We start from the raw sequence: 7,789 nt of genomic DNA, 5'->3' as shown, positions 1-7,789 counted from the left end.
TCAAGTGCTAGGAGAAGAAGTGTATAAAATGCTTGGCACTAAATCTTTGAATGATGAGCATGATTGCAATGTTATTAGTATGAACTCTTTGAATATCCATAGTACTAATGATGATTGCACTAGTCATGATGAAAATATCTCTTATAAGCATGTCAATTTTTGTGCAGTGCATAGAGTTTGCAATTACATACCAAACAGAGAAGATAGATTTTGCAAGAGGCATAAGTATTTGGAAACTAAATGGTTGCAAGAAAGTCTATATGTTTGTGTTGAAAATTTAAACTTTCTTGGCCCTACTTGTGAACTTTGCAATGAACATGATCATTTCAGTACCCAATGCAAATTGTTTCATGATCGTATCGTGTCCAAAAACTGTGATGACTTGATTTCCCTTGCATATCATAATGAACTTAGTTTGCTCTTGGGTTATGAAGAAATGAAACATATATCTAAGGTTATTCCAGAATTTTCCCTTCATAGAGTTCTTAATTTTGATCTAGAGGAAATTTATATGTATTGTGCGGTGAATATTGAAAATCCTTATATTGCCAATTACATAAAGAAAAGAAAACAAATAGAGGATGAAGAGAATACTAATGAAAGGGAAGCGACTTCCCAATATCCTCCTATTATTTCTTATGATGAATCAGGTAACGAGGAGGAGCCTCCTATTCAACCAATCTCATTAATAAGGAGCTCCGAAAAGAGGATTAAACCCACACATGATGTGAAGAAGAAAAAGAAAAGACGGAGAAGCAAAGGTAAAAAGGTATCCCTCCCAAATGATGTTGCTCCTATTACTCCTTGTGATGATGATAATTGCTATACTATTGGTGTTGTCCATACTATTAATGATGAGAGTGATTATGCTTATGATATGAAAAGGCCCAAGCTTGGGGATGCTATGTTTGATGAAGATGATGTTTTTGAGAATATATTTGCTGCAATTAATGTTTGTCCCAAGCTTGGGGATGCTACGTTTAATGAAGATGATATTTTTAGTCTCCCAAGTTTTGATATGCAAATTTATAATGATGATAGCATGCCTCCTACTTATGATGATTATATTGATGAAAGTGGGTTTGGAAGAGTGTCAAATTTAGGAAGTAATGATCCCAATATTTTGGAGGATATTGAATCTTATTATGATAATTATGAAAGTGGATTTGAAGAGGACATGACTTTATTTAGTAATGATTCCACTATCTTGGAAGAGGTTTCAATCGATTATGATGAGAACAAAGTTGCTACCTATGATGATTATTGTGATGATACTTATGCTATAAAAAGTAGTGATGATTATATTTATAAAACTTGCCATGATTACGGTTACCCCTTTTCTGAACATTACTCTTTTAATATGGAAACAATTTATAGTATTCGAGTTTCTTATGATACTCCCACTATTCCAAATGAGAAGAATTTTGCTTATGTGGAGAGTAATAAAATTTCTATTCTTGTAGATCATGAAAATAATGCTTTATGTGATGGTTATATTGTTGAATTTATTTATGATGCTACTGAAAATTATTATGAGGGAGGAACATATGCTTGTAGGAATTGCAATAATATCAAGTTTCCTCTCTGTGTGCTTAAAGTTTTAAAGTTATGCTTGTTTTGCCCTCCTATGCTAGTTGATTATTGTTCCCATAAATTGTTTGCTCACAAAATCCCTATGCATAGGAAGTGGGTTAGACTTAAATGTGCTAGTCATATTCTTCATGATGCTCTCTTTATGTTTCAATTATTACCTTTTTATGTGAGCATCATTGAAATCATCATGCCTAGCTAGGGGCGTTAAACGATAGCGCTTGTTGGGAGGCAACCCAATTTTATTTTTAGTTACTTGCTTTTTGTTTCTGTTTAGTAATAAATAATTCATCTAGCCTCTGTTTAGATGTGGTTTTATGTTTTAATTAGTGTTTGTGCCAAGTAAAGCCTATAGGACCTTCTTGGGTGATTGTTATTTGATCTTGCTGTAAAAAACAGAAAGTATGTGCTCACGAGAATAATTTTCATTTTTTACCAGAGAGCGATAAAATACCAATTCCAAATGCAGTATATCAATAAACAAATTGCCTAGGACTTCCTAATTTCTAAGGATTTTTTGAGTTACAGAAGTATTCGGAACCTACAGATTACTACAGACTATTCTATTTTTGACAGATTCTGTTTTCTATGTGTTGTTTGCTTATTTTGATGAAGCTATGAGTAGTATTGGAGGGTATGAACCATAGAGAAGTTGGAATACAGTAGATATTACACAAATATGAATTTAGAATGAGTTCACAACAGTACCTAAGTGGTGATTTATTTTCTTATACTAAAGGAGCTTACGAGTTTTCTGTTAAGTTTTGTGTTGTGAAGTTTTCAAGTTTTGGGTAAAGATTCGATGGACTATGGAATAAGGAGTGGCAAGAGCCTAAGGTTGGGGATGCCCAAGGCACCCCAAGGTAAATCCAAGGACACCAAAAAGCCAAAGCTTGGGGATGCCCCGGAAGGCATCCCCTCTTTCGTCTTCGTTCATCGGTAACTTTACTTGGAGCTATATTTTTATTTACCATATGATATGTGTTTTGCTTGGAGTGTCTTGTATGATTTGAGTCTTTGCTTTTTAGTTTACCACAATCATCCTTGTTGTACACACCTTTTGAGAGAGACTCACGTGATTTGAAATTTATTAGAATACTCTATGTGCTTCACTTATATCTTTTGAGTTATATAGTTTTTGCTCTAGTGCTTCACTTATACTCCCTTTGAACTAAAACCACGACGAGTAATTTGGAACGGAGCGAGTATATTTTAGAGCACGGTGGTGGTTTTGTTTTACAGAAACTATTGTTCTCTCATGCTTCACTTATATTATTTTGAGAGTCCTTTAGAACAACATGGAAATTTGCTATAATATAAAGACTTTCATAGAAGTGCATTGAATACTATGAGAAGTTTGATACTTGATAATTGTTTTGAGATATGGAGATGGTGATATTAGAGTCATGCTAGTTGAGTAGTTATGAATTTGAGAAATACTTGTGTTGAAGTTTGTGATTCCCGTAGCATGCACGTATGGTGAACCGTTATGTGATGAAGTCGGAGCATAATTTATTTATTGGTTGTCTTCCTTATGAGTGGCGGTCGGGGACGAGCGATGGTATTTTCCTACCAATCTATCCCCCTAGGAGCATGCGCGTAATACTTTGTTTCGATAACTAATAGATTTTTGCAATAAGTATGTGAGTTCTTTATGACTAATGTTGAGTCCATGGATTATACGCACTCTCACCCTTTCACCATTGCTAGCCTCTCTACTATCGCGCAACTTTTGTCGGTACCATAAACCCACCATATACCTTCCTCAAAACAGCCACCATACCTACCTATTATGACATTTTCATAGCCATTCCGAGATATATTGCCATGCAACTTTCCACCGTTCCATTATTATGACACGCTTCATCATTGTCATATTGCTTGCATGATCATGTAGTTGACATCATATTTGTGGCAAAGCTACCGTTCATAATTCTTCATACATGTCACTCATGCATCATTGCACATGCCGGTACACCGCCGGAGGCATTCACATAGAGTCATATTTTGTTCTAAGTATTGAGTTGTAATTCTTGAGTTGTAAGTAAATAAAGTGTGATGATCATCATTATTAGAGCATTGTCCCAGTGAGGAAAGGATGATGGAGACTATGATTCTCCCACAAGTCGGGATGAGACTCCAGACAGAAAAAAAGAAAGAAAAGAGACCAAAAAAAAAGGCCCAAATAAAAAATGAGAGAAAAAGAGAGAAGGGACAATGCTACTATGCTTTTTCCACACTTGTGCTTCAAAGTAGCACCATGTTCTTCATATAGAGAGTCTCCTATGATATCACTTTCATATACTAGTGGGAATTTTTCATTATAGAACTTGGCTTGTATATTCCAATGATGGGCTTCCTCAAAATGCCCTAGGTCTTCGTGAGCAAGCAAGTTGGATGCACACCCACTTAGTTTCTTTTGTTGAGCTTTCATATACTCATAGCTCTAGTGCATCCGTTGCATGGCAATCCCTACTCACTCACATTGATATCTATTGATGGGCATCTCCATAGACCGTTGATACGCCTAGTTGATGTGAGACTATCTTCTCCTTTTTGTCTTCTCCACAACCACCATTCTATTCCACATATAGTGCTATATCCATGGCTCACGCTCATGTATTGCGTGAAGATTGAAAAAGTTTGAGAACATCAAAAGTATGAAACAATTGCTTGGCTTGTCATCGGGGTTGTGCATGATTAAAATATTTTGTGTGGTGAAGATAGAGCATAGCCATACTATATGATTTTGTAGGGATAACTTTCTTTGGCCATGTTATTTTGAGAAGACATAATTGCTTAGTTAGTATGCTTGAAGTATTATTATTTTTATGTCAATATTAAACTTTTGTCTTGAATCTTATGGATCTGAACATTCATGCCACAATAAAGAGAATTACTTAGAGAAATATGTTAGGTAGCATTCCACATCAAAAATTCTGTTTTTATCATTTACCTACTCGAGGATGACCAGGAATTAAGCTTGGGGATGCTTGATATGTCTCCAACGTATCTATAATTTTTGATTGTTCCATGCTATTATATTATCAACCTTGGATGTTTTATATGCATTTATATGCTATTTTATATGATTTTTGGGACTAACCTATTAACCCAGAGCCCAGTGCCAGTTTCTGTTTTTGCGTTGATTTTGAGTATCGCAGAAAAGGAAAACCAAACGGAGTCCAATTGACCTGAAACTTCACGGAGATCATTTTTGGACCAGAAGAAGCCCACGGAGTACCGGGGCTGGGCCAGAAGAGTCCCGAGGCCACCACGAGGGTGGGGGCGCGCCCTACCCCCCTAGGCGCGCCCCCCTACCTCATGGGCCCCTCGTGGCTCCCCTGGCCGACTTCTTTCACCTATATATATCCATATATCCTAGAAACATCGGGGAACAGAATAGATCGGGAGTTCCGCCGCCAAAAGCCTCCGTAGCCACCGAAAACCAATCTAGACCCGTTCCGGCACCCTGCCGGAGGGGGGAATCCCTCTTCGGTGGCCATCTTCATCATCACGGTGCTCTCCATGACGAGGAGGGAGTAGTTCTCCCTCGAAGCCGAGGGTATGTACCAGTAGCTATGTGTTTGATCTCTCTCTCTCTCTCTCTCTCGTGTTCTTGAGGTGGCATGATCTTGATGTATCGCGAGCTTTGCTATTATAGTTGGATCTTATGATGTTTCTCCCCCTCTACTCTCTTGTGATGAATTGAGTTTTCCCTTTGAAGTTATCTTATCGGATTGAGTCTTTAAGGATTTGAGAACACTTGATGTATGTCTTGCATGTGCTTATCTGTGGTGACAATGGGATATCACGTGATCCACTTGATGTATGTTTTGGTGATCAACTTGCGAGTTCCGTGACCTCGTGAACTTATGCATAGGGGTTGGCACACGTTTTTGTCTCGACTCTCCGGTAGAAACTTTGGGGCACTCTTTGAAGTTCTTTGTGTTGGTTGAATGGATGAATCTGAGATTGTGTGATGCATATCGTGTAATTTATACCCACGGATACTTGAGGTGACATTGGAGTATCTAGGTGACATTAGGGTTTTGGTTGATTTGTGTCTTAATGTGTTATTCTAGTACGAACTCTATGATAGATTGAACAGAAAGAATAGCTTCATGTTATTTTACTACGGACTCTTGAATAGATCGATCAGAAAGGATAACTTTGAGGTGGTTTCATACCCTACAATAATCTGTTCGTTTGTTTTCCGCTATTAGTGACTTTGGAGCGACTCTTTATTGCATGTTGAGGGATAGTTATATGATCCAATTATGTTATTATTATTGAGAGAACTTGCACTAGTGAAAGTATGAACCCTAGGCCTTGTTTCCTAGCATTGCAATACCATTTGTGCTCACTTTTATCATTAGTTACCTTGCTATTTTATATTTTCAGATTACAAAAACCTATATCTACTATCCATATTGCACTTGTATCACCATCTCTTCGCCGAACTAGTGCACCTATATAATTTACCATTGTATTGGGTGTGTTGGGGACACAAGAGACTCTTTGTTATTTGGTTGCGGGTTTGTTTGAGAGAGACCATATTCATCCTACGCCTCCCACGGATTGATAAACCTTAGGTCATCCACTTGAGGGAAATTTGCTAATGTCCTACAAACCTCTGCACCTGGAGGCCCAACAACGTCTACAAGAAGAAGGTTGTGTAGTATACATCACTTGTGATTGGGCAAATCTCTGTTTGTTCTCTCCTTCTGGGTTGGATATTGACTTCACAAGAGTTGACCACTGAGGATAAATACCGTCAGCTAGGTAGTATCCCTTGTTGTAATGGTCACCATTGATCTTAAAGTTAATCTCTGAGGAGTGGCCTTCTGCAGGCCTTGCAAATACTGGAGAACGTTGAAGCAAGTTGATATCATTGTGAGATCGAGCCATGCCGAAGAAAGAATGCCATGTCCATAGATCTTGCGAAGCCACCGCTTCTAGTACGATAGTGGCACCATTCACATGCCTCTTGTACTACCCCTTGTACTATCCCTGCCAAGAAAATGGACAGTTCCTCCACTTCCAGCGCATACAATCTATGCTACCAACCATCCTCGGAAAGTCCCTATCGGCATTGATCGCTAACAACCGGGTTGTATCAGCAGTAGTCAGCTCTCTCAGGTACTCAGGGCCAAAAAATGAAGGAAATATGCCCTAGAGGCAATAATAAAGTTGTTATTTATATTTCCTTATATCATGATAAATGTTTATTATTCATGCTAGAATTGTATTAACCGGAATCTTAGTACATGTGTGAATACATAGACAAACATAATGTCACTAGTATGCCTCTACTTGACTAGCTAGTTGATCAAAGATGGTTAAGTTTTCTAGCCATGGACAAAGAGTTGTCATTTGATAAATGGGATCACATCGTTGGAGAATGATGTGATTGACTTGACTCATCCATTAGCTTAGCACGATGATCGTTTAGTTTGTTGCTATTGCTTTCTCCATAACTTATACATGTTCCTATGACTATGAGATTATGCAACTCCCGAATACCGGAGGAACACTTAGTGTGCTATCAAACGTCACAACGTAACTGGGTGACTATAAAGATGCTCTACAGGTGTCTCCAATGGTGTTTGTTGAGTTGGCATAGATCGAGATTAGGATTTGTCACTCCGTGTATCGGAGAGGTATCTCTGGGCCCTCTCGGTAATGCACATCACTATAAGCCTTGCAAGAAATGTAACTAATGAGTTAGTTAAGGGATGTAGCATTACGGAAGAAGTAAAGAGACTTGTCGGTAATGAGATTGAACTAGGTATTGAGATACCGACAATCGAATCTCGGGCAAGTAACATACCGATGACAAAGGGAACAACGTATGTTGTTATGCTGTTTGACCGATAAAGATCTTCGTAGAATATGTAGGAACCAATATGAGCATCCAGGTTCCGCTATTGGTTATTGACCGGAGATGAGTCTCAGTCATGTCTACATGGTTCTTGAACCTGTAGGGTCCGCACGCTTAATGTTCGATGACGATCGGTATTATGAGTTTATGTGTTTTGATGTACCGAAGGTAGTTTGGAGTTCCGGATGTGATCACGGACATGACGAGGAGTCTCGAAATGGTTGATACATAAAGATTGATATATTGGACGGCTATATTCGGACACCGGAAGTGTTCTAGATGGTTTTAGATAAAACCGAAGTGCTGGAGGGACCG

This window comes from Triticum dicoccoides, chromosome 6A (assembly GCF_002162155.2).
Source record: "Triticum dicoccoides isolate Atlit2015 ecotype Zavitan chromosome 6A, WEW_v2.0, whole genome shotgun sequence".
In the NCBI taxonomy this organism is placed as follows: domain Eukaryota; kingdom Viridiplantae; phylum Streptophyta; class Magnoliopsida; order Poales; family Poaceae; genus Triticum; species Triticum dicoccoides.
The sequence above is the reverse complement of the archived record's forward strand: the minus strand, read 5'-3'. Positions refer to the sequence as shown.